The sequence below is a fragment of the Ornithorhynchus anatinus genome, unplaced genomic scaffold, assembly GCF_004115215.2.
Source record: "Ornithorhynchus anatinus isolate Pmale09 unplaced genomic scaffold, mOrnAna1.pri.v4 scaffold_224_arrow_ctg1, whole genome shotgun sequence".
NCBI lineage: Eukaryota > Metazoa > Chordata > Mammalia > Monotremata > Ornithorhynchidae > Ornithorhynchus > Ornithorhynchus anatinus.
The window spans coordinates 992,071-1,018,810 of record NW_024396724.1 but is presented as its reverse complement, the minus strand read 5'-3'; the positions used below and the strand labels follow the sequence as shown (position 1 = coordinate 1,018,810).

The 26,740-nt window shown below is 44.5% G+C and overlaps 1 protein-coding gene, 1 non-coding gene and 3 pseudogenes across 4 annotated transcripts in view; 4 read left to right on the top strand and 1 right to left on the bottom strand.

Moving 5' to 3' along the window:
* Positions 1-26,740, bottom strand: part of ORNANAV1R3070 (vomeronasal 1 receptor ornAnaV1R3070) — a 50,947-nt gene that overhangs the window by 17,791 nt on the left and 6,416 nt on the right. The window lies entirely within an intron of this gene.
* Positions 4,028-4,997, top strand: ORNANAV1R-PS4106 (vomeronasal 1 receptor ornAnaV1R-ps4106 pseudogene; annotated as a pseudogene).
* ORNANAV1R-PS4107 (vomeronasal 1 receptor ornAnaV1R-ps4107 pseudogene) lies at positions 14,753-15,690 on the top strand (annotated as a pseudogene).
* On the top strand, positions 21,215-22,142 carry ORNANAV1R-PS4108 (vomeronasal 1 receptor ornAnaV1R-ps4108 pseudogene; annotated as a pseudogene).
* On the top strand, positions 24,197-24,334 carry LOC114808788. Its single transcript, XR_003756558.1, has one exon. It is a non-coding gene; the product is annotated as a small nucleolar RNA SNORA7 (small nucleolar RNA).

The following is a 26,740-nucleotide window of genomic DNA, read 5'->3' as shown; positions in this document are numbered from 1 at the left end:
GTGTGACTTTCTTCAGCCAGGGGAATGGATGTTCCGGTAGAGAAGCAGCATGGCCTAATGCAAAGACCACAGGCATGGGTCCTAATCCCAGCTCAGCCACTTGTCTGCTGTATGACCTTGGGAAGTCACTTAACTTCTCTGAGTCAGTTACTTCATCTGTAAAATGGAGATTAAAAATGTGATCCCTATGTGGGACAGGGACTGTGTCCAACTTGATGAACTTGCATGTACCACAACACTAAGTAGAGTGCCAGGCCTATAGTAAACCCTTAGAAAATACTCTAAAATACTACTAATAATTTAAAAAACCCTTCTATGTGGCCCCTCTTGGAGTCCTCCAAGCTAGGCAACAGGGGCAGGACTTGCTACAGCTATCACATGTCAGAGCTTTCTCCATTAGAACCAACACAAACAGTGTGAGAAGCAGTGTGGCCAATTGGAAAGAGCATGCCCGGGCCTGGGATTAAGAGGGCCTGAATCCTAATCCTGGCCCCGCCCCATGTCTGCAGTGCAACCTTGGGGAAGTTACTTAGCTTCTCTTTGCCTCAGCAAATTCACCTTTAAAATGGAAATTCAATCCTGCTCCCTGCAGTTTAGACTGTAAATCCTATGTGGAGTAGGGACTTCATCCAACCTGATTATCCTATATCTGTCCCAGCGCTCAGAACAGTGCTTGACAAAGTTAGGGCTTAACAAATACCAGAAAATAACCTCTTTCCCTTCCCACTTAGGAAACTTGCCAGCTAGTGTACCCCTATACTTTAAAGGGGGTAGACAGTGTAACCTAGACTGGAAAGCCCAGGACTGGAAGTTGGGGGGACCTGGATTCTAAGCATGGTTCAAACTCTGTTGTGTGCCCAAGGAAAAGTAATTTATCCTCTCTGAGCCTCAGTTTCTTCATTCATAAAACAAGAAGATCCCTGTCATCCCTCCCTTAGACTGTGAGCCCTGAGTGGGACAAGGACTGTGTCCCATCTTGAAAGCTTGTATCTCCTCCAGTGGTTTATAAAATTCAGCACTTAATAAAGGCCAGCACATCTTTATTATTAGCATCATTGTTATCATTATTGTTGCTATAGTATTTTTGTTGTTCTTGTTATTCACTGTATTTTAAGGAAAGCATAGAGATAGTAGCTCAGATCTTCAGAATGGGCACATTACTGAGTAATTCTGCAGATAAAGGATAGATCCCTTCAATTGTATTTGAATCCCCAAATTGCTTCCTGTTCCTTCACTTTCTGATGCCACTCAGTGACTCCACGGTGTGACAACACAATTAACAGCAACTAATTAGTGTGAAGACCTCTGGGTGGTTAAGTCCCAGACTGAGGTATTGGCTGACTGTCAGAGTTTATTACACCTCAGCAGGTCATTCATACAGGTACACACAGTATTCATTCCCTACTGGAGGGGTGAGATGAGGAAAGCAGCTGTTAAATGTTGCTTCAGGCTCCTCCTGCCAAAGTTCAGCTAACTGCCCTCCCAGAGAACAGGAGATCAGAAAACAGGTGAGTAGGTCAGAGGGACTTCTCTCTCTCTTCTCTTTTCTTTCTGGGCCAGGGGCCAATGCAAAAATGATGTATAGCAGAGCAGAATGTGTGTGCTGGGCTTGGGACTCTTGAAATGACTGGGCTGGGAGATGATTAGAGCTTAAAAGAGGATTGGATCTCGGGTCTCGGCTGGGATGAAGAGTGCAGACATCACCGGGGTAGGTTGAGTTGCCAACCTACTAAACCACTGTTGTGCGTGTTTTTTGTTTTTTTGTTTTTGCCTTCCAAAGTCTGGAGTCTCCAAACTGTGGGGGTGGGTTGGAAGCGATCTCCAAAGGCTCCAAGCAATCAAGCAAGCTGGCAATCAATCCAGAGTATTGATTGAGTGCCTTTCATTTGCCCCCTAGATTTCGAAAAATCAGTGGACAAGATCCTTTCTCTCAACCACGCCCTCTGTAGTACCATCTTCCCCCCCATTCCACATCCCAATTCAGCCCGAACCGTCCCATCACAATTAGCAGGAGGCCACTATCACTTGATCTCCAACGACTGGGTTCAGGTCATTACTGTAGGGATGGTGGTGACAGGCTGCTGGACCTCACGAATTGCATGGACTTCTCCTGTCAGGTCATCAATGGTAGTAGTCGGGGTATTATTTCTTTAATAGTTACTCTGTGCAGACCACTAAACTAAATGCCGGGAAAGAAGACACAGGTGGGAATTGGACATGGAACTCGACCCTTGAGGAGGTGACAGTCTGTGAATATTAATCAAACAATTAATTAATTGAATTAATTGAGCACTTCTTGTGTTCAGAACACTTAACTAAGCACGTGGCAGAGTACAAGATAATATAATAAACATTTCCTGCCTACAGCAAGTGTACAATTTAGAGGGGGAAGACCAACATTAATATATATAAATACATAAATTATGGAATTGGACAAAAGTGCTGTGGGCTGAGGCAGGGTGTGAATAGAGAGTGCAAACCAGGGTGATGCAAAAAGGAGTGGGACAAGAGGAAATAAAAAGTCAGAGAAGGCTTCAATAAGGTTATGAAGGTGGGGAAAGTAACTGTTGGCCGGTTTTGAAGAGAGAAGGTTTTCCCGGCCAGAGGCAGGGTGTGGGCGGGAAGCCGATGGTGAGAAAGACAAAATGGAGGTACAGTGAATAGGTCGGCAGTAGAGAAAGTAAATGTGTGGGCTGCGTTGATGTGAATGCCGGTGGGGGGTTAGGGGGTTGTGTGCTTTAAAACCCACGCTAAGGAGTTTCTGTCTGGTAATAAAAATAATAATAATACTTGAGGTCGACTGTCTGTGGCCTGGGTAAGGGATGGACGAGGGTGTGGAGGGAGGTGAGGCTGCCTTTGCCAGATATTTCATTGAGCCGCGGTAGAGCAAAGGGGCTATGAGGAAAGGGTCAGCAGTTTTATGTTGGGGAAAATCATGTGATCCTACTTGCGAGCGGTGATGGGACCCAGGGAAGGGAGTCACTTTGGACACTGAGCTGCTCAAAGTTGCCCTATGGTAAAACTGAATTCACATCCTAGTTCCTAGAGTAATAATGATAATAATGATATCTGTTAAGCATTAATTACGTGCCAAGCACTGTTCTAAGCTCTGGGGTAGATACAAGTTAAACAGGTTGTCCTACTTGGGGCTCACAGTCTTCATCCCCATTTTACAAATGAGGGAACTGAGCCACAGAGAAGTGAAGTGACTTGCCCAAAGTCAACCACCTGACAAGTGGTGGATCTGGGATTAGAACCCATGACCTCTGACTCCCAAGCCCGGGATTTTTCCACTAAGCCATGCTGCTTCATGTGAGCTAATTCCCCTCAGAGAACCAGAGAGGCAGGACCAATCAGGTGCCAATCAGCATCCATCCACCACCATATTTAGTAAATATTTTGTGGGTCCAGAGTAGGATCCCTTCTGTTGTTAGCTTGACAATAAAATGGGTTATATGAGTATCATTGGAAAAAATGTGGGATTTGTGCGTTTTTACAATTTGATATCAGGTTCAATAGATACAAACTCATGAATGGCATACTTTGTTTGTAACCACCCCAGTGCATAGTGCAGTGTCTGGCACATAAAACGCACTTTACTAATACCAGAATTATAATTATTATTGCTATTACTATCCTGAGCTAGTCATCTTTCCGTATCCTGCTGTGTGCTGCGTTTGTGTGTCTCTGAGTGTATGTGTGTGTGTATGTCTTCCCACTGCACCTTCTTACTCTCCCCATCTTCCAGACCACGTACCTTTGGATGAAGTCTCACGACATTCCTGCTGTGAATCCCAGAGAATGGATGCCAGTGAGATATTCTTTGGAGTTCTACCTCTGCTACAGATTATTATTGGCATCTCGAGGAATAATAATGTTCGTATTTGTTAAGCGCTTATTATGTGCAGAGCACTGTCCTAAGCGCTGGGGTAGACACAGGGCAATCAGGTTGTTCCACGTGGGGCTCACAGTCTTAATCCCCATTTTAAAGATGAGGTCACTGTGGCACAGAGAAGTGAAGTGACTTGCCCACAGTCACACAGCTGACAAGTGGCTGAAGTGGGATTCGAATCCATGCCCTCTGACTCCAAAGCCCGTGCTTTTCCACTGAGCCACGTCTTCCTCCTTCTTGTTTATGCTCACGTGGTCTTCACCAGCCGCAACATGTATCCTTTAGACATGATCCTCTCCTAGCTGGCCTTGGCCAACATGATCGTCCTTGTCAGTTTTGGAATCCCAGAGACCATGTCAGCTTGGGGGCTGAGAAACTTCCTGAATGCCATTGGATGTAAAATAGTCTTCTATGTCTACCGAGTGGGCCGGAGCCTTGCCGTCTGTACCACCCGCTTCCTGAGCATCTTCCAGGCCATCACCATCAGCCCTGCCACTTCCTGGTGGGCAGGAGTCAAAGACAAGTTACCCAAGTGCATCCTTCCCTCCTACCTCTTCTTTTGGGCCCTCAGTCTGCTGATAGATGTGACTACACTGCTGAATATGGACAGACCTCTAAACTCCACGAATAATCAAAGGACATTTATTACCAAATATTGCTCCTCCATCAGTGTCAGTGCAGTTGCCAACCTGGTCAATGCGGTGGTCCTCTCTCTGCGGGACCTGTTCTTTGTGGGGCTCATGAGTGCAGCCAGCGGCTATATGGTGCTTCCCCTGCACAGGCACCACCGGCAGGTCCAGCGCCTCCACGGACTGGTCGCTCCCTCGGAATGATGCCTGAAATCAGGGTGGCCAAGAATGTAGTCGCCCTAGTCACTCTTTACGTCCTCCTCTATGCGCAAGAGACAGTCACACTGAGCATTTTAATTAGCGAGAGGAAAAAATCCCCTCACCTGGTGAATTCTTTCAAGATGTTGTCCTTTACCTTCTTGGTCATCAGTCCATTTCTCATCATTCACAGTAAACAGAGGATAAGAATGTTTGGGAGAAAGACGTCTCCAATTTCCAACTGGCATCCCTCACCAGCTCTTAAGGAAGTTTCATGAACTTGGTGGATGTTCTATATTGACATCAATGGGGAGGGGACAGGACAAGGGGTAGGACGTGGAGAATCACTGTGCCCCTCCTCCCCGGTGGGGTCAAATATTTTTCAGTGCTCCCTGATACGGAGGAATGATGGGATGGTACTCTTGGTTTTGGGGATGCACATGGTAACCCTACTGGGAGAAGAATCTCACAGTTTGCATATATATACATACATGAATTGTCTGTCTCCCCTCCCCACCCAGATTACAAGCTTGCTGTGGGAAGGGAATGTGTCTGTATGCTGCTGTATTGTACTCTTCCAAGTTCGTAGTACACTGCTCTGCAAACACTAAGTGCTCAATAAATACAATTGAATACATGAATGAATGAATGAATCCTGGGATGAGCTAGCTGCATATCAGCCTTGACAAAACTCTGATCTCATTGTCCACGGCTCCTCTCAAGACCCAGGGTCTTTGGTCTCCCAATTCCACCCATTCTCAAGCACCATTTCATTATTGGTCCATCACATATGACGAAACAGAAGATGCAATTAAAATGAGGTGGTATGGGGAGGAGAAACCGCATGGTGTAGCGGATAGAGCACAGACCATGAGTCAGAAGTTCATGGGTTCTAATCTCAGGTCTGTCACTTGTCTAATGTGAGACCTTGGGCAAGTCATTCCACTTCTCTGTACCTCAGTTCCCTCATCTGTAAAATGAGGATTGAGGCTGTGAGTCCCATTTGGGACAGGGACTGTGTCCTACCTGATTTGCTTTTATCCACCCCAGTATTTAGTATATTGCCTTGCACTTAGTGAGCATTTAACAAATACCACAATTATTACAATTATTCTTATTCTTATTATTATTCCATTATCATTTTACTATCCCAAGGAATTTTTATCAGACCCTTCACAAAGTGTTAAATAAATATCCTTGATTAATTGATAAGCCATTGGGTAGCCCTCTGCCACTCGATTCTATCTCAAATTTAAATCTGGTCAGAGCTCAATCCTGTATGAATTTAAAGAGAAGCTGCGTGGCACACTGGAAAGAGCCTGGGCTTGGGAGTCAGAGGTCATGGGTTCAAATGCCGGCTCTACCTCTTGTCAACTGTGTGACTGTGGGCAAGTCACTTCACTTCTCTGTGCCTCAGTTACCTCATCTGTCAAATGGGGATTAACTGTGAGCCTCACTAGGGACAACCTGATGACCCTGTATCTCCCCCAGCGCTTAGAACAGTGCTCTGCACATAGTAAGCGCTTAATAAATACCAACATTATTATTATTATAATTATGGACAATAATATCATTAATTTAGGGCTTCCTATATTCTAGGAGCTTTAGTATTTACAAGGTTTTGTGATCAAACCCCGTGTCCCACTTGGGACATTCAATCTATTTCTAAACAATCTGTCTTTTTCAATAGTGTGCAAGCCCACCTCTGCCCAGAAAAGGCCCAGATGAAGCCTGACCCTCCACACTCCATGTTCTTCCATCCACACTCTCCTTACCTCACTGTCCTCATTAGCCCTCTAGAAGGAGTCACATCTAGGAAGTCACAACTGTGGCCTGTGTGTTCACCCTGCTCTTCATTCCTCCTTCCCGGAAGATAAAGTGAGCATCCCAGATGGCAGAGCTCAGCACGGTTTGGAAATAATAAGTGAAATAACCAGTAGGAACATTTATTTAATTTAAATCCCTTCCCTCTTTACAGCAAGCTTAATTGGGATTTTTTTCCAAGTTCTTCATTTCATTCAATCCAGCAATTTCATCTACTAGGGGCTGACTGAATGCTAGGCACCGTGCTGAGCACCTGGGAGAGCACCACCATACTATGACCCACATTCCCTGTCCTCAAGGAACTTACCTTCTAATGGGTGCTTTATTATTAAGAATTGAACGTTTAGGTGGTGTTCAGGCATTTTGGAGGCTACATTTTGAGGCGACCATCCATAGTCAGTGTAAACGTGAGGCAAATCAAGTGACCGTCTAGATAATAGTCTCTTTCCCCTGTGATTGTTATGGTCTGTGTATCCTCTGGGTTCTTCTACCTCACTCTAATCAGGCTGGGGAGTTGCCAGCTATGCATCACTACTGAGAGGGAACAGTCCTTGAGCTTCAGATAGCTTTGGAAACTTCCAGAAAGACTCAGTGTAACTCCTCATCTCTGCAGCCCTTCTGTCAAGCCCAACGATTTGTAATCTTCATACTGATCCTTTATTTATTAATTTTTTTGATACTCTTTGCCATCAGGCATAGGGCTGTTTGATTTCATGACAATCTCCTCTTCCTTGAACAGTGGTGAAAAGAATGGACATTTTCCACTTTAGAGCAATCAGATCACCACTCTACACACCGCTACTCTCTGATTGAATCCTCTTTGATGACCTCTTTTTTCTTTGACACATAGGCAGCATTTCTATTTGATAATTTAGTTTTGGGTTGATTGGATTTTTGCTCTCTGGAACAGTTTTATCCAAGCATCTGGTCTTATGCTATTGAGTGATCTTCAACTCATAGCAATTCCATGAATACATCTCTCCGAGAACTTCCCATCTCCATCTTTAGTTTTCTGGGAGGTGTATCCATAGTTTTCTTGATAAAAATACAGAAGTGGTTTTCCATTGCCTCCATCCATGTGGCAAACTTGAGTCTCTGCTCTCAACTTTCTCCCGTGCTACTGCTGCCCAACACAGGTGAGTTTTGACTTGTAGCAAATTGTCTCCCAATCACTAGCCACTGCCCAAATTAGGAATGGAATGGGCTCTCTTGACTCTCCCTCCCACAGTCAAAGCTAGTAGAGTTCTGGGAAATCTCCAGGTGTTACCCTGAGAGGTTGAGCCTCTGGTAGATTGATCTAAAACAGTCTCCCCATTTCATGTAGCAAGCAATTTAGTTTTGAGCTACTACTAAATGGATCACTCTCTTACAGCAGAAGTCACAGTAGCTGGGTCAGTGTGGTTGAATGGATAGAGCATGGGCCTGGGAATTGGAAGGATGTGGGTTCTGATCGTGGCTCTGCCGCATGTCTACTGTGTGTGATCTTGGGCAAGCCACTTAAATCTCTGGGCCTTATCTGTCATATGGGAATTAAGCATGTGAGTCCCATGTGGGATAGGGACTGTATCCAACTAGATTAACCTGTATCTGCCACGGTGCTTAGAACAGTGCTTGGCACATTGAAAGAGCTTCACAAGTGCCATAGACATTATTAGCAGCAGGAGTATCATTTTTGAGAGGCACACTTGTTGATCATCATAGCAATAGGTTTTGGGAAAGTACAGAATACAGAGGCTACCTGTACCTTGACCACAATGAGCTTTCAGTCTAACAGGGGAGATGGTTCACATCTTCCCTCGGGGGTGATGGATGTTGGGATAGAAGGGGGAAAGAGATGGAAGTATCCCTATTTTACAAGTGAGGAAGCTGAGACTGAGAATAATAATGATTATCATATTTGTTGAGCATTTACTATGTGCAAAGCACTGTTCTAAGAGCTGGGGTTGATACAACGTAATCAGTTTGTCCCACCTGGGGCTCACAATCTCAATCCCTCTTTTACAGATGAGGTAACTGAGACACAAGGAAGTTAAGTGATTTGCCCAAAGTCACACAGCTCATAAGTGGTGGAGGCAGGATTAGAACCCATGACCTCTGACTCTGAACCCTGGGCTCATTTCTCTGGGCCCCAGCTTCCTCATCTGTAAAGTGGGGATTAAGAGTGGAGCCCCATGTGGGACTTGTGTCCAACCTGATTAACTTGTATTTACCTCAGTGTTAGTGAACAGTTCTGGGCACAAAGTAAGCGCTTAAAAAAAGTATTATTGTTATTATTAATGTTATTATTAAGGTACTTCCACTCTGATGGGGGAGAGAAGTATAAAATGAATTACCCTGGAATAGTCCAAATAAATAATTGAATTTGCTTGTATCTGTTGTGGGTTTTAGTACAGTGCCTAGCACATAGTAAGTGCTTAACAAATACCACAGTTCTTATTATTATTTTATTTATGTTACTACATGAATGTGCAACAAGTTCATAAGTGACAGAGTTGATTGAAGCGATGTTAAGGCTCAGGGTCCTGGGAAGTAATCAGGAAAAGCTTTTTGTTTCCATCCCTGCTAGAAGGTTTAATTTATTCATGAGATGATCACAGTGGCAGAATTCATCTCTCAGTTCAACTTCCCCTGAACCACTACCAAGAGGGGTTATAGCCCAGGAGTTTTCTTTCCTTGAGAATTTTGGAATTTTTCTTGTTATGCTGTCACCCACAAGCCCTGTCTTATACTTGTTCCTGTGCTTCCTAGACAGTGGACATTTGGGCATCACTATCTTTCAGGAATTTTTTTTTCCTCTCTGCCTTGACTTGACAGGAAACACCCCAATTGCTATTACTATTACTCTCTCATGCACTTATTCCAGTGCTGTGCACATTCTGTTACTATTAAATTTCATTACTTCTACCACTTTTAGTTCTATTACTATCTTCTCCAAAATAACCCCCTGCCCCCTGGTCTATAAAACATTAAAAGACTTAATTTAGATTTAAAGTGTCTAATAGTTTTCGGCACACAGTGAGTGAGTGCTCCATCAGTACCTTTAGACTGTAAGCTCTCTTTGAAGAGAAATCATATCTACAAAACCTGCCAAATTCTGCCAAGTAATTAGTGCAATGTTCAGTTTGCAGTAGGAACCTAATAAATACTATTGGTTGATTTGTGGATGAGTACATTAATCAGGGTCAATCAATGGTATTATTGAGCACCTATTGTTCAGAATTCACAAACACCCCAATTATTATTAGAACATTTTACTAAGCGCTTGGGGGGGAAGATGTAATAATAAAAGTAACTGGAGTATTTGTTAAGCACTAATTATGGGCCAGGCTCTGTTCTAAGTGTTGGGGTGGATACAAGGGAAGCAGCATGGAGCACAGTCATGGATTCTAATACCCGCTCTGCCACTAGTCTGCTGTGTGACCTTGGGCAAGTCACTTGACTTCTCTGAGCCTCAGTTATCTCATTTGTAAAATGGGGATTGAGACTGTGAGGCCCACCTGGGACAGGGACAAAGTCCAACCCGATTTGCTAGTTTCCTCGCCAGCACTTAATGCCATACCTGGCACATAGTAAGCACTTTATAAATACCAGAATTTTTATTATTATTATTGTTACAGGTAAATCATGTTGATGTCCAACTCGTGGAAGGCCTAGGGTATTTCTTCAGTCAGAATCCTAAACCCCTGGCACCAGCAGGCAAGTCTAGGTCTAGAACTCAGACCTCCCGATCCTCTAAGCTGGGTTCATCTCCTTGGACAAACAGCAGGGCTTCTTGTCCTATTACCAGTTTATTTCAATCAGCCACCATATTCAGTAAATATTTTGTGGGTCCAGAGAAGATCCCTTCTGTAATTAATTTAACAATGAGGTAGGTTATATACATACCACTGGAACAAATGTGGGATTTGTGCGTTTTTACAGTTTGATATCAGGTTCAATAGATACAGACACCTGTATCATAAACTTTATTGTTTTCCACCCCAGTGCTTAGTACAGTGTCTGGTCCACAGTAAGTGCTTAACAAATACCACAGTTGTAATTATGATTATCATCATCCTGAGCCAGTTGTCTTTCTGTGTCTTGTTTTTTGCGTGTGTGTCTGTGTCTCTGTGTATGTATGTTTGCTTGTTTGTGTGCCTTCCCACTGCACCTTCTAGCCCTCCCCATTCCCCAGGCCAGGTACCTTTGGATGAAGTCTCATGACATTCCTGCTGAGAATCCCAGAAAATTGATGCCAGCGAGATAAGGTAGGGCATTCTGCTTCTGCTACAGATTATTAATGTCATCTGGAGGAATGTCTTCCTCCTCCTGGTTTACGCTCACGGGTTCCACACCAGACACAAGATGTACCCTTTAGACTAGATCCTCTTGCCGCTGGTCTTGGCCAATCTCACCTGTCTTGCATCTGACCCTTAGCTCACATTCTGCTACTGGCCTGGAATGCCCTCCCTCCTCTAATATGACAACCACTCTTATCCACTTCAAACCTTTTCTAAGGCACATCTCCTCCAAGAGGCCTTCCCAGACTAAGCCCCACTTTTCCTCATCTCCCACTAAACGACTTACTCTCTTTGCTCTTCTCCCTGCCCAGTCCCTAAGCACTTAGGTACATATCTGTAATTTTACTTATCCCTTTTTAATTCCCAACTCCCAGCCCCAAAGCAATTAAGCACATATCTGTAATTTTATTTATATGTACTGATGTCCGTTCCCCGACTCTAGACTGTGAGCTGTTTGACACCAGGGAATGTCTCTGTTTATTGTTGTATTGTACTTTCCCAAGAGCTAAGTACAGTGCTCTGCATATAGTAAGTTCTCAATAAATACGACTGAATGGTATGAATGAATTATTGGTCCATCACATATGACGGAACAGATGATGTAATTAAAATGGAGTGGTGTGGAGTGGAGAGGCAGCATAGTGTAGTGGATAGAGCACTAGCCTGGGAGTGAGAAGGTCATGGGTTCTAATCTTGACTCTGCCACTTGTCTGCTGTGAGACCTTGGGCAAGCCACTTCATTTCTCTGTTCATCAGTTTTCTCATCTGAAAAATGGGGATTAAGACTGCAAGCCCCCTGTGGGGCAGGAGCTATGTTCAAAGCAGTTTGCTTGTATGCACACCAGTGCTTAATACAGTGCCTGGCACACAATAAATGCATAAACAAATATTATTAATATTATTATTAGGAGTGATGGTGGGAATGACCTCATGGGGATTTAGGGGGAGAAAGAAGCAGGACGTTTGATTGTTATGATTCACATTTACATCTCAGCAGGCAACAAGGGAAGACAGATGAGTTTAACAAAGCCAGGAGATCGGGAAAGGCACCCAAAGGTCTGGGTCTGGTATGGGATAAGGTACTGGGACTAGTCAGGGAAGTCAAACCTCCTTCCCAAACTCCTTGAGCACAAGGACTACATTTCCTACTTCCATTGCCCTCACCCACATGCTTATTACAGTGCTCTTCAGGAAGTAGGTATTAAATTATTATTATTCCTTGAAATTTTATCTCAATATGATGTATGCTAGAAGGCAGGAATCATGTCAAATACAAATGAATGAATGAATATCTTATAACTCTATTATACTCCCTCAAGCACCTGTGTGCTGGGAGGTGCTTTCTTTAGCAGTGGGAATTGAAGTTCTGGTAAAGAAGCAGTAAGACCTATTGGGAAGACCTCACTCCTGGGAGTCAGAAGGCCTGGGTTCTAAACACAGTTCCACCTCATGTCTGCTGTATGACCATTGGGGAAATCATTGAATTACTATTCATTCATTCATTCATTAGTATTTATTGAGCGCTTACTATGTGCAGAGCACTGTACTAAGCGCTTGGGATGAACAAGTCGGCAACAGATAGAGACAGTCCCTGCCGTTTGACGGGCTTACAGTCTAATCGGGGGAGACGGACAGCCAAGATGAGTCAGTTATAATAATGTTGGTATTTGTTAAGCGCTTACTATGTGCAGAACACTGTTCTAAGCGCTGGGGTAGATACAGGGTAATCAGGTTGGCCCACGTGAGGCTCACAGTTAATCCCCATTTTACAGATGAGGTAACTGAGGCACAGAGAAGTTAAGTGACTTGCCCACAATCACATAGCTGACACGTGGCAGAGCTGAGATTCAAACTCATGACCTCTGACTCCCAAACCCAGGCTCTTTCCATTAAGCCACGCTGCTTCTCGTTTGTGAAATGGTGATTAAGACTCTGAGCCCCTTGTGGGACAGGGACTGCTTTCAAACTGATTAAGTTGTATCCACCTCAGCACTGTGAAGAGTTCCAGCTATATAGTAAACTCCTAACAAATATTTAAAAAACAAAACAAAAACTCCTGAAGCCTTTGATACTGCCTAAATTGGACTCCTTTAGTCTATGAAACCCTGCAAGGATTTGCTACAACTCTCAGAACTTTCCCCCACTGAACTACTACAAATAAAATGTGAAGCAGTGTTGCCAAGTGGAAAGAGCACGGGAGCAAGAGGACCTGAGTCCTAATTCCAGCTCCACCATTTGTCTGCTGTGTGGGAGCCCATCGCTTAGACTGTGAGCTCGTCATTGGGCAGGGATTGTCTCTGCCTGTTGCTGAATTGTACATTCCAAGCACTTAGTACAGTGCTCTGCACATAGTTAGCACTCAATAAATACTATTGAATGAATGAATGACCTAGGGGAAGTCACCGAGCTTCTCTTTGTCATAGTTACCCCATCTGTAAAACTAGGGTCAAGTACCACCCAGAGAACTGGAGGAGAAGAATTTGAGGCAGTGGGAGTACACAACTCGCTCAAGGAGTTTGGGGAGGAATGGTAAAACGAAGATGGGGACATAACTGGAAGGATTCTTAGGGTCAAGAGATAGATTTTTTTTTGTAGCATATAATAATAATAATAATGGTATTTGTTAATTGCTTTTTCTCTGCCAAACACTGTTCTAAGTGCTCCATTAGCTACAAGGTAATCAGGTTGTTCCATGTGGAGCTCACAGTCTTAATCCTCATTTTACAGATGAGGGAACTGAGGCACAGAGAAGTTAAGTGACTTGTACAAAGTCACATAGCTGATAAGTGGCAGAGCCTGGATTAGAACCCACAACTTCTGACTCCTAAGCCTGGATTCTTTCCACTAAGTCATGCCGCTTCTTTGTATTCTTTCGCAGCATTTAATATAGTGGTCCTCATATAGTAAAACTTTAATAAATACTATGCCTACTACTGTTAATGTTTTGATCTGACTGTTTGATCACCGAATTCGTGGGGTCCTGAGTCTGGTCACAACCCCACTGCAGTTAAGCGCAGTTAATCTACATCTGGGCAACTTCAGTAGAGATCAGATGACCATGGCCACCTACGAATTGTGAGGCCTATGATTTAACCCAACTATATGTGATGTGGAGGAAGCAAAGGTTAAGAAGGAGAGAGTGGTTGAGAGAAAGGATGTTATCTGCTGAGTTTTATACTTAGATTGCACAGACGTAAAGCTCAGTCAGTACTATGTCTTGATTGATTCATTAAAAGATTGAATGGAGCCATAGGAAATTGCTTCCAAACCACTCCCATAACCAGGAATCGCCAGTCAATGGAAGGAAAATATTCACAACTATGCTTTAGTAAGTTAGAAATTCAGCATCCCAGTTGTGTCTGCACTCTACCACCCAGCAAAAAACCGAGATCCAGTCCTCTGTTCAACTTTCATCGTGTCCCAGTCCTGGTCATTCCCGAAGAGCACCAAGCCCAGCTTGCACATCCAGCCCAGCACCATATCCTACTAACCTGTTCTCGGCTCTCTGGTTCACTGGGATGGCAGCTCACCAGACTCTGGCATGACCAGGCTGAAGCAGCATTTATCAGCTGCTTTCCTCATCTCTCCCTTCCTTCAGGGAGTTATTAGTGCTTGTCGATGAATGAGGAACTCATTAAGCATTAATCAGCTCTGACACCCAGACGAGGACCACTACTGTCCATCAGCCTGGGTTCAAGGAACCCAGAGGTCCTGACACTAATTAGTGATTCCACTCTGTGACAACTCAGTTAATGACAACTAAGTGGCATCAGAAGGTGAAGGGATGGGAAGCAATTTTAGGAACCAAATACAAGTTGTGCAATTCATCCTTTGCCTCCAGTATCACTGAGTAATGTGCCCATTATGAAGATCTAAGCAACTGATTTTCTCAGTATTTTCTTAAAATTTCTTAAAATCCCAAAGAATGGATGCCAGCGAGATATCATATGGTGTCCTGATTCTGCTACAGTTCATTATTGGCATCTCGGAAAAAGTCTTTCTTCTCCTGATTTATGCTTATGTGATCTTCACCAGCCACAAGATGAACCCATTAGATTTGTTTCTTGCGCAGCTCACCTTGGCCGAACAGCCTCATCCTTCTTTCTCTTGGCATCCCAGAGACCATGTCAGCCTGGGGGCTGAGAAACTTCCTGGATGCTATTGGCTGTAAAATCCTCTTCTACTTCTACTGAGTGGGCTGGGACCTTACCATCTGCACCACCTGCCTCCTGAGCATTTTCCAGACTGTCACCATCAGCCCTGGCACTGCCCAGTGGGCAGGAGTTGAAGCCAAATTACCCAGAAGCATCCTCCCCTCCTGCCTCTTCTCTTGGGTCCTCAGTCTACTGACAGATGTGATTACACCAATGTACATGGAGAGACCTAAATCTCACGAATATTCAAATGACATTTATTTTCAAATATTGCTTTTCCAACAGACCAATTAAAGTCACCACCTTGATCAATGCAGTGGTCCTCTCCCTGCGGGATATGTTCTTCATGGGGCTCATGAGCATTCCAGCAGCTACATGGTGCTTTTGCACAGACACCACCAGCAGGTCCAGCACCTCCACGGACCTCATTCCTCACCCAAGGTGATGCCTGAGGTCCGGGCAGCCAAGTGTGTGGTAGCCCTGATTTCCCTCTACCTTTTACTTTGTGGGCAAGAGATAGGTTGAGTGTTTTAATCAACATGAGGAAAAAATCTGCCCACCTGATGAATTCTTTCAAGGTGTTATCCTTTACCTTCTCGGTCATCAGTCCATTTCTGATCATTCATAATAACCAGAGGGTGAGAATATTTGGAAGAAGGACATCTCCCGTTTCCAACTCTGATTCCTCACCAGCTCCTAAAGAAGTTGCATGAACTTGGTGGACGTTCCATATTGACATCAATAGGAAGGAGACAGGACCAAGGGGTGAGATTTGGGGAGACATGGAGCCCCCCTCACCCTTGATGGGGCCAAACACTCATTGACGAAGGTTCCCTGATCATGGGAAATGATTCGATTGAACAAGAGGGGCGGAGGGGGGCCTGGGCTTGGTCAGGGAAGGGGCAAGTGTTTCCTGGTAGTGAGTCAGCTGCCTCTTAGTCCTGAGTGAGCTCTGATCTTGGGGAACATGGGTCTTCTCAGGACATCTAGTTCAATTCCAGAGGATCTTGTCCCCAAGTTCCACCCTTTTACAAAGACCATTACATTTTTGGTGCACCAGGCCCAATAGAACAGGTGATGAAACTTAAATGGAGTGGTGTTAGGAAAGGAGATGGTGAGAACAATCACTCAGGGACCATGGGGGAGAAAGAAGCAGGACCCTCAATGGCTGTGACTCTCAATTACACCTCAGCAGGAGCAATACAAAGGCAGATGGATCTTCACTCACAGGATCTGGATGATAGAATGGATCCAAAGCACAGAGATGGACAAAGGCACAGGGACAAGAAGCGCTAAAGATCGGGGTCAGAAATGGCATATGGTAGCAGGACTAGTGAGGGAAGTAAGTTAGGCACTTTTCCCACAGTTCTTGAGGATAAGGACCCTATTTCCTGCCTCCATTGCCTTAACCCAAGTGCTTAGTACAGTGGCCTGCAGGCAGTATGTACCCCAAATATTGCCATTCCTTGACATTTTACCTCACTAAATTGTAACTTGTACAAGTCAGGCATCATGATTTATAGTTCCAGTGTACCCACCCCCCCACAAGCACGTGGGCACTTGAACGTGACTTTCTAAAGCCAGGGGAATTGATGCTCCTGTAGGGAAGCAACATGGCCTAGTGGAAAGACCACGGGGCTGGGAATTAGAGAATCTGGGTTCTAATCCCAGTTCTGTCACTTGTCTTCTGTATGTCCTTGGGCAAGTCATTTAACTTCTTGAGTCAGTTAGCTCATCTGTAATATGGGGATTAAGCCTGTGAACCCTATGTGGGACAGGGACTGATTAGCTTGTATGTACCCCAGCACTTAGTAGAGTTCCAGGCCTATAGTAAACTCTTGAAAAATACTGTAAAATAGTAATAATAATAATTAAAAACCCTTCAATGTGGCTCCTCTTGGTGTCCTCCAAGTAGCAGGACTTGCTACAACTATCAACCTTCAGAGCTTTTTCCATCAGAACCAACAGGAGCAATGCAAGAAGCAGTTTGCCCAAGTGAAAAGAGCATGTCCGGGCCTGGGATTAAGAGGGCCTGAGTCCTAATCCTGGCTCTACCCCTTGTCTGTTGTGTAACATTGTGGAAGTCACTTCGCTTCTCTTTGCATCAGCTAATTCACCTGTAAAATGGGGGTTAAATCCTGCTTCCTGCAGATTAGACTGTGAGCCCTATGTGGATTAAAGACTTTGTCCAACCTGATTATCCTATATCTGAACAGTGCTTGACCTAAAATAGGGGCTTAACGAATACCACAAAAAACCCTATCTCCCTCCCCAGTCAAGAACCTTGTCAGCAAGTGTACCCCTAGATCACAGAGGGAGAACACAGTGTAACCTAGAGGGGAGAGCCCAAGACTGGAATTTGGGAGACCAGGATTCTAGTAAAGGTTCAATCCCTGTTGTGTGACTAAGGAAGAGAAACATTCTCTCTGTGCTTCAGTTTCTTCATTTATTAAGAAAGGAGAAGATTCCTATCACTCCTCCCTCTTAGACTGTGAGCTCCATGTGTGACAAGGACAGTGTCCAATCTGAAAAGTCTATATCTGTTCCAGTGATTTGTAAAAGTCAGTGATTAATAAAGGGCATCATTATTATTATTAGTTTTGTTGTTATCATTGTTATTGTTGCAGTTATTCTTTTGTGGTTGTTGTTGTTGTTTCCAGGATTTTAAGGAAAGCATAGAGATAATCAGTAGCTCAGATCTTCAGAAAGGGCACATTATTGAGTGATACTGCAGGTAAAGAATAGATTCCTTAATTTGTATTTGCATCCCCAAATTGCTTCCTGTTCCTTCGCCTTCTGATGCCATTGAATGACTCCAATGCAATTACTGACAACTAATTAGTGTGGAGACTTTTGGGTTGTTTGATACCAGCTGAGATACTGACGAGTGTCAGAGGTGATTACTTCTCGGTAGTCACTCATACATGCACACACAGTATTCATTCCCTAAGGGAGGAGAGAAATGAGGGGAAATTAGGGGAAGCAGTGTGGCTCAGTGGAAAGAGCCTGGGCTTCGGAGTCAGTGGTCATGGGTTCGACTCCCAGCTCTGCCACTTGTCAGCTGTGTGACTGTGGGCAAGTCACTTCACTTCTCTGTGCCTCAGTTAGCTCATCTGTAAAATGGGGATTAACTGTGAGCCTCACGTGGGACGACCTGATTACCCTGTATCTCCCCCAGCGCTTAGAACAGTGCTCTGCACATAGTAAGCACTTAACAAATACCAACATTATTAAGTGAGGAAAGCAGCTGATTAATGCTGCCTTACCCCCATCCTGCCAGAATTCAGCAAGCTGTCTGCCCAGCCAACAGGAGAGTGGAGAACAAGTGAGTAGGACAGAGGTGCTTCTCTCTCTCTCTTCTCTTTTCTTTTAGGACCAGGGGCCTGCACATACATGATGTACAGCAGAGCAGGATGTGTGTGTTGGGCTTGGGCCTTTTTTGAAATGACTGGACTGGGAGAAGATGAGAGTTGAATAGGGGACTGGATCTCAGGTCTCAGCTGGGATGAAGAGTGCAGACATAATGGGGAGGGCTGAGTTGCTAACCTACTAAATCTCTGTCGTGCATTTTTTTTTTCCTTCCAAAGACCAGAGGCTCCAGAATGTGGGGTCGGTTGGAAGTGATCTCCATAGGCTCCAAGCAATCAAGAAAACAGGCAATCGATCCAGAGTATTGATTTGGTGTCTTTTGTGTGCACCCTAGAATTCAAAAACTCAGTGGACAAGATCCTTGCTCTCAACCGCACTCCCCCCGTAAATTCTTCCCCCCATATCTCACATCCCAAATCAGCCGGATATTACCCCTCACAATTGGCAGGTGACCACTGTCATTTGATCTTCAAAGATGACCACTGGCTTCATTCAATCGTATTTATTGAACTCTTACTGTGTGCAGAGCACTGTACTAAACGGTTGGAAAGTACAATTCAGCAACAGATAGAGACAATCCCTACCCAACAACAGGCTCACAGTCTAGAAGGGGGAGACAGACAACAAAATACAACAAGTAGATAGCATCAGTGGCATAAAAATAGATAAATAGAATTATAGATATATGCACATAATTAATAAAACAAATAGAATAATAAATCTGTACAAATATGCACAAGGGCTGTGGGGTGGGGGGGTAGGACTGAGGGAGGGAATAGGGGCAATAGGAAGGGAAGAAAGAGCAGAGGTAAAAGGGGGCTCAGTCTGGGAAGGCTCAATAACCCCTGCAGTGGCTCTTCAGCCTGCCCTTAGAGAAGGGAGCTGGGGGCCACAGCCTCAGTCTCTTTGGGACCCTGAAGCCATTGGTGGGGGCCAGTCTGGATGAGAAGGAATTGGCAGTAAAAAAGTCATTTGATTCACAGAAATCAGTAAGTCGGTTTCTGGCTTGATTCTGATTTCCAAGGCCATATTTTCCAACAACCTTCATTTCCATTCCATTACTAACTTTTGCATTCCAATCCCCAGTGATCACCAACACATCTTGCTTGCAGTTTTTATCTCTGGACTTCACTGTAAAATCTACTTCTTGCTCTGCACCTGTTGTTGGTACTCCCCAAGTATTGTTATACTGAATTGTTTTCCTCTGAACCTAACAGATATCATTGACATCATTATACCCAATAACTGTCATAGCAAGTTCTATGTCAAATTTACCACTACACCATTTCTTCTTTTTTCAGCATGAACAGATTACTAGATACTGTGCTTATTTGAATGGAAATACCCAATACCAGTCCATTTCAGTTCACTTATTCCCAGAATGTCGATATTCAACTGGGTCATTTCATTCTTAAGTATTCCCAGCTTTCCTTGGTTCATACTCCATGTTCCAATATTCAGGATATCTTTACAGCTTCGGATACTTATTTCTTGTACAGCAACATCAGCGACTGAAGGTCCCGAAGGCTCTATTCTGGCCACGTCATAAATAATCATGATATTCTGAGAGATTGTCTGCTCAACCCCAGTAGCTCATTGAGTGCCCTCTGACCTGAGGTGCTCATTTTCCCGCACTGTATCTGCAGTCATTCTGGTATGTGTATCCTTAGAGTTGCCTTGGTAAAAATACAGACGTGTTTTACCATTACTTCTGCACAGCAAAAACCTGAGTCTCTTCTATTTTCTTTGATCAGCAATTTAATCATTTGATCATCCACCTTTGACTCTTTCCCATATCACTGCTGCCTAGCAGAGGTGAATCAGTTTATCGAATGCTTCAGCTTAGACCTTTCCATTATGGGTAAACCCAGTGAGAGTATCTCTCAATGGAATAGCTCTAAGCTTCATTGGCATCTGTAAACTCCCCTGCCACGGTAAGGCATTGATGGAAGGAGAGGGAGTCTAAATCACTGGTGGTAAAATTCTCCTATGAAAAAAGTAGGCCTAATTTACTGAGAAAACAATGTAAAGGGAATTATTAATGGAATAATAAACCAATACCCACCCATGTTGAGGCTGAGTTTCAGAAAACACAAAGTGATCAATTCATGTACCTACAGTATGATTCACTGAAGGGCACAGAAAGGTGATTGACATTCAGGATCTTTTATCTGCAGTACAGTGCCAATTCTGGGCTATAGGTCTGTGACCCAGCAGCCTTTGGAGCCACTGAACCTCTTTGTCACCCAATTCTACTCGCTAGTGTTTTCATAATCCATGATACATGTCCAACTCTTGGAATGCTTTGGTGGAATGCTTGATTCTCCAGTCAGAATCCTACACCTTTGGCACTGGCAGGCAGGTCTAGGTCTGGAACTCAGACCTCCTGATCCTCTAAGCTGGGTTCTTCTCCTTGGACAAACACCAGGACCTCTTGTTCTATTACCAGTGGTTTTCAATCAGCCACCATATTCAGTAAATATTTTGTGGATCCAGAATAGGATACTTTCTTTTTTCAGTTTGAAAAAAGAGGTGGGTTATGTGAATACAATTGGAATAAATGTGGGATTTGTGCATTTTTACAATTTGATATCAGGTCCAATAGATACAAACACATATACTACACGATTTTATTGTACTGCCCCAGCACTTGGCACAGTGTCAGGCACATAGTTAGTGCTCAACAACTACCAAAATTATAATTATGATTATTATTATCCTGAGCTACTGGTCTTTCTGTGTTTTGTTGTGTGTTTATGTGGGAATGTTTGTTCGTCTTGCCACTGCAACTTCTAACCACCCCCCCATCCCGCAGACCACGTTCCTTTGGATGAAGTCTAACCAAGTTCCTGCTGTGAATCCCAGAGAATGGATGTTAGTGAGATGTCTTACGGCATTCTCCTTCTGCTACAGATCATTAATAGCTTCTGGAGGAATGTCTTTCTTCTCCTGGTTTGTGCTCTTGTGGTCTTTACCAGCCACAAGATATACCCTTCAGATTTGATCCTCACGCAGCTGGCATTGGCTAATACCATCAACCCTCTTACTCTTGGAATCCCAGAGACCATGTCAGCTTGGGGGCTGAAGAACTTTCTGGATTTGGTTGGATGTAAAATCTTCTTATGCCTCTAAAGAGTGAGCTGGGGCCTTGTCATCTCCACCACCTGCCTTCTGAGCATCTTCCAGGCCATCACCATCAGCCCCAGCACATCCTGGTGGGCCGAGGTCAAAGCCAAATCACTCTGAAACATCCTTCCCTCCTGCCTCTTCTCTTGGGTCCTCAGTCTGCTGATAGAGGTAACTACACCGATATACTTGGAGAGACCCTGCAACCTCACCATTATTCAAATGACATTTATTATTAAATATTGCTCCTCCAACAGTCCAGATACCGTCACCACTCTAGTAAATATGGTGGCCTTCTCCCTGCGGGACATCTTTTTTTGTGGGGCTCATGAGCACGGCCAGCGGCTACATGGTTTTTGTCCTTCACAGACATCACCGACATGTCCAACACCTCAGTGGATCTGTTTGCTCCCCCAGGGTGATGCCTGAGGTCTGGACGGCCAAGAATGTAGTCACCTTGGTCACTCTTTACATTCTCTTTTATGGACAAGGGACTGTCACACTGAGCATTTTAGCCAACATGAGGGAAAGATCTCCTCACCTGGTGACTTACCCCAAGATATTGTCCTTCACCTACTCGACCATTAGTCCATTTCTGATCATTCACAGTAACGAGAGCATGAGAATGTTTGGGAGAAGGACATCTCCAATTTCCAACTCAGATTCCACACCAGCTCCTAAGGAAGTTGTATGTCCTGGATGGATGTTCCATATTGACATCAACAGAGAGGGAAAAGGAGAAGCGGTAATAACAATAATGTTGATATTTGTTAAGCACTTACTATGTGCAAAGCACTGTTCTAAGTGCTGGGGTAGGTACAGAGTAATCAGGTTGTCCCACATGAGGTTCACAGTTAATCCCCATTTTACAGATGACAGAACTGAGGCACAGAGAAGTAAAATGACTTGCCCACAGTCACACAGCTGACAGTTGGCAGAGCCGGGTTTCGAACCCATGACCTCTGGCTCCCAAGCCCGTGCTCTTTCCATTGAGCCATGCAGCTTCTCGCTGGGGTGGGATGTAATAACAATAAGAACAATAACTGTGGGGTTTTTAAGCATTTAGTATATGCCAGGATTGTACTAAGCACTGGGGTAGATACAAGGTAATTGGATTGGACACAGTCCCTGCCCCACATAGGGCTCACAATCTTAATCCCCATTTCATAGATGAGGTAGCTGAGGCACAGAGAAGTGAAGTGACTTGCCCATGGTTACACGGCAAACAGTGGCAGAGTCTTCTGACTTCCAGGCCCATGCTCTATCCACTAGGCCACACAGCTGCTCCATATGGAGAGACGTGGAGTCCCACACCCCAGTGGGCTCGAACACTCACTGCTCAGGGATCCCAGATATGGAGGAATGATGAGATGGGATAGTTGGGGTTGGGGGATCCACATGGAACTGTGAATGGTGTCACAGTCTCACTGCCCCTTGGCTTCCTAGAGATGAGTTCGCTGAGAGACCTCCCAGCCTTGAGAGACCTCTGATCTCAGTATTCAAGGCTCTTCTCAAGACACCCACTCCAGTCTGGGGGCCGGGGGGGATGGGGAGGTCTGAGTCCCCAGATTCCAACTTTTCACAAAGACCACTTTATCATTGATCCAACAGATATGATGGGACAGACAATACATCTAAAATGGGGCAGTGTGGGGTTGGGAGACAATGAGAATGAACCATTCAAGGTCCACAAGGGAGAAAGAAACAGGATGCTTGATGTTTGTGACTCCCAGTTACAGCTCAGCAGCAGCAGTGGGGAAGACAGATGGGATATTGCTCTCAAGGGCTGGAGGATAGAACGGGATTCAAAGTCCTGAAATGGGGAAAGGCTCGGGGATAAAATGTCCCTAAAGACCAAGATCAGGCATGGGATTTAGTAGCAGAACTAGTGAGGGAAGTAACTCAGCCCTTTCCCACATTCCTTGAGAACAAAGACCATGATTCCTACCCCGGCTGCTCTCTCTCAAGTGCTCTGCATTCAGTAGGTACTCAATTATTATCATTCCTTGAACCTCTGTCTCCAGTACATTCTATACTCCTAGAAAACAAGCATCATGTCCTGTAGCTCTATAATGTTCTTTCAAGTTTTTGTTTGCTTGGCTGTGTCTTTCTGCTGCCCTGGGAATGATGTTCCATTAAAGAAGCAGCATTGCTTAGTGGAAAGATCCCAGGCCTGGGAGACAGAGGAAGTCCTGAGTTCTAATCCCTGCTCTACCCCTTTTCTGCTTTTTGACCTTGGGCAAGTTACCAGCAGTCCCTGTCCTTTCATCTCTGCTTACATCACCACCCTCTGCTGGATCCTCTTGTCTGCAAGTTATTTCAAGCTTGCCTTTCATTGAGGAAGGCTTTCTGGGGAGGGGTTGAAGCAAGCGTCAGTTTCAGAAAATCCCTCAAAATATTATAGGGAGAAAGGCTAAAACCTGAAAATCACCCCCTCTGCTGATCATGAATTTCTAATATTTTGAGGCTTTTGGAAGTGAGGCAATCCATATTTCCTTGTAATCACTGAGGAGATCAAATGGTGCAGCAAATATGTAATAAAGCAGAGTTTGCCTATAGAACCATGACAAAGGAAATGTAGATCTAAATAGGTTGGGGTGGGATGTCCAAAAGATGCTCCTAGTCTAAAAATGTCATGCTGCTTGCTCAAATAAACCCCTCAATGTCTTGACTCAGAGACGCAACCTCACACCCAACAAATAAACCACAAGTACCCCACCTGTGCACCTCTCGGGGTCACACCTGGAGAGTTTCCAGTACTCTACCAGTGTCGACTATGGGAGGGAGAGTCAAGCAGAGGCCTACCCATTCCATTCCTAGCTTGGGCAGTGGCTAGCGAGTGGAAGGCAATCTTCTATAAGTCAAAACTCACCCATCATGGGCAGCAGCAGCATGGGGGGGTGGTGGCATGTTGAAGGTGGAAACTCAGGTTTACTGTGCAGAAGAAGGCAATGGTAAACCGCTTCTGTATTTTTACCAAGGAAACTCTATGGATACACTACCAGAACAATTATAGATGGAAGAGGGGTGTTCTGGGAGAGATGTGTCCATGGCATTGCTTTGGGTCGGACACAACTCGACAGCATAAGACAACAACAAGAAGAAGTCCTCCTATGAAATAGGTATTGGCAGTGCCATCTTTGAGAGAAGGAACCTGGTAGCATTTTCACAAGAGGGTACCTACCATCACGTGGCCATTTGTGGAGAAAAGTGGCATAGTAGCCATTATTGGAAGGGCTGGATGATTAATATCTTTAAAAGTTCCTCTACTGCAGCTCATTTTGGGGGAATCTTCATTCATGTATTCATTCGATGAATCATATTCATTGAGTGTTTACTGTGTGCAAAGCACTGTAGTAAGAAGCAAGTGCTTGGGAGAGTACACTAGAACAACAAATAGACACATACCTGCCCACAGTGAGCTCACAGTCTAAAGGAGGAGACAGACATGGTCTAGAGGAGCGGGATTTGCTTTGCTTATAGGCAGGAAGTGCTCTGACATTCAGTGTAAGAGTGTTTGCTGGGGGCAGCCTAGGAGGAGCAACCGAAGATTTAGCTTCACTCCTGCTATCATACCCTTCCACATCAGCAGAATGCAGGGAAAACAGTTCTAGATTATGGAGAAACAATGAGGTTGAGTGGAAATGTGAAGAGCTTCACTAATCTGTCCTCTAGAAGCAGAAACCTAGTCCAGGAGGATTTATTGAGTTTACAGTGTGCAGACATTGTTCTAAGCACTTGGGAGAGTACAGTATAACAATCAACAGACTTATTCCCTGCCCCCAACGAGCTTACAGATTGCACTTCAAGTCAGGGTAATGCAGAAGAGAACGGGAGGAGAGGAAAGGGTCAGGAGCTTAGTTTGGGAAGTCCATCTGGTGAAGTGCCCTCAAGAAGGCTTTGGAGTGGGGAAGAGTAATTGCTTGTCGAATTTGAGGAGGGAGGACTTTCCAGGGCAGAGGCAGGACGTGGGCAAGAGGTCAGAATCAAGATAGATGAGATCGAGGTACATTGAGAAGGTTAGCATTAGAGAAGTGAGGTGTGTGGGCTGGGTTGTAGTAGGAGAGAAGCAAGGTGATGTAAGAGAGTATAAGGTGATTGAGTGCTTTCAAGTCAATAGTGCAGAGTTTTTGTTTGATGTGGCAGTGAATGGGCAACCACTGGAATTTTGGGGGGAGTGGGAAGACACATCCTGAATGTTTTTGTATAAAAATGATCCAGGCAGCAGAGTGAAGTATGGACTGGTGTGGGGAGAGGCAAGAGGCTGGGACATCAGCAAGGAGGGTGTTATAGTAATTAAGGCAGGGTAGGATGAGTGATTGTATTAACGTGGTAGCAATTAGGATGGAGAGGAAAGGGTGGAATTTAGCAGTGTTGTGAAGGTGGGACTAACAGGATTTAGTGATGGATTGAATACGTGAGTTGACTGAGAGAGGGTCAAGGATGAGAGAGGAGTCAAGAATTCATTCAATAGTATTTATTGAGTGCTTACTAAAAGAGAGGGGTCAGCTTCTGGCAGTCTAGAGTTGCCTTACCTGGGTGAGCAGTGGCCATTCCAACTCTTTTACAACACCTGAAAAGAGCTCTGCAGGCAGTGGAGGAGTAACTCTAAATGATCAGTGTGAAGAGGGCAGAAGTCACTTGGACCATTAAAAACTCATTATTCTATTTATGCTGCTCTGCCTTTCAGCTCTGAGTATCAGGGCCCTGCTCCAGCGGTTCAGCCAAATTCGAGGAATACTTAAACTTCCTAGAGATTTAGTTCTCTTTCAAAACAATATTCCCCAGAGAGTCAGCTCATGCCTATGGGACAGAATAGGAATTTTGGTCCCCAGGGCCAGGCTGACTTCAAATTGTTGACTGGATAAAATAGTTTTGATTAGGGTAGCAGGATGTTAAGGAATCTTTTCCTTCTGACCATTGAAACTCTCTCCTAACTGCTTTGAGCCATATGTGGCCTCCATTAGCACCTGAGGTACTGGACCAAAGGATTTTCCCAGGATCCTATTGGTCCTGTGTCAACTTGTGGAGTTCCCTCTTTGAGAATGACTGAGGACCAGAACTATATCCTCCCTCACAAACCAGTGGAAGCCCTGGAGGGGAAAAGTACACCCCATTTTCAGAAGGCAATGCTGCCCACCACCTCACAGTTGGCTCTCCTTCTAGCTGTGAGGGTCTCTGAGTCACCAACTAGAACATGGTATTAGTAAGCCCCTCCAACACCCACATCAATTCTCTGTCAGGTTCAGGCAAATGCTATTTGGAGGT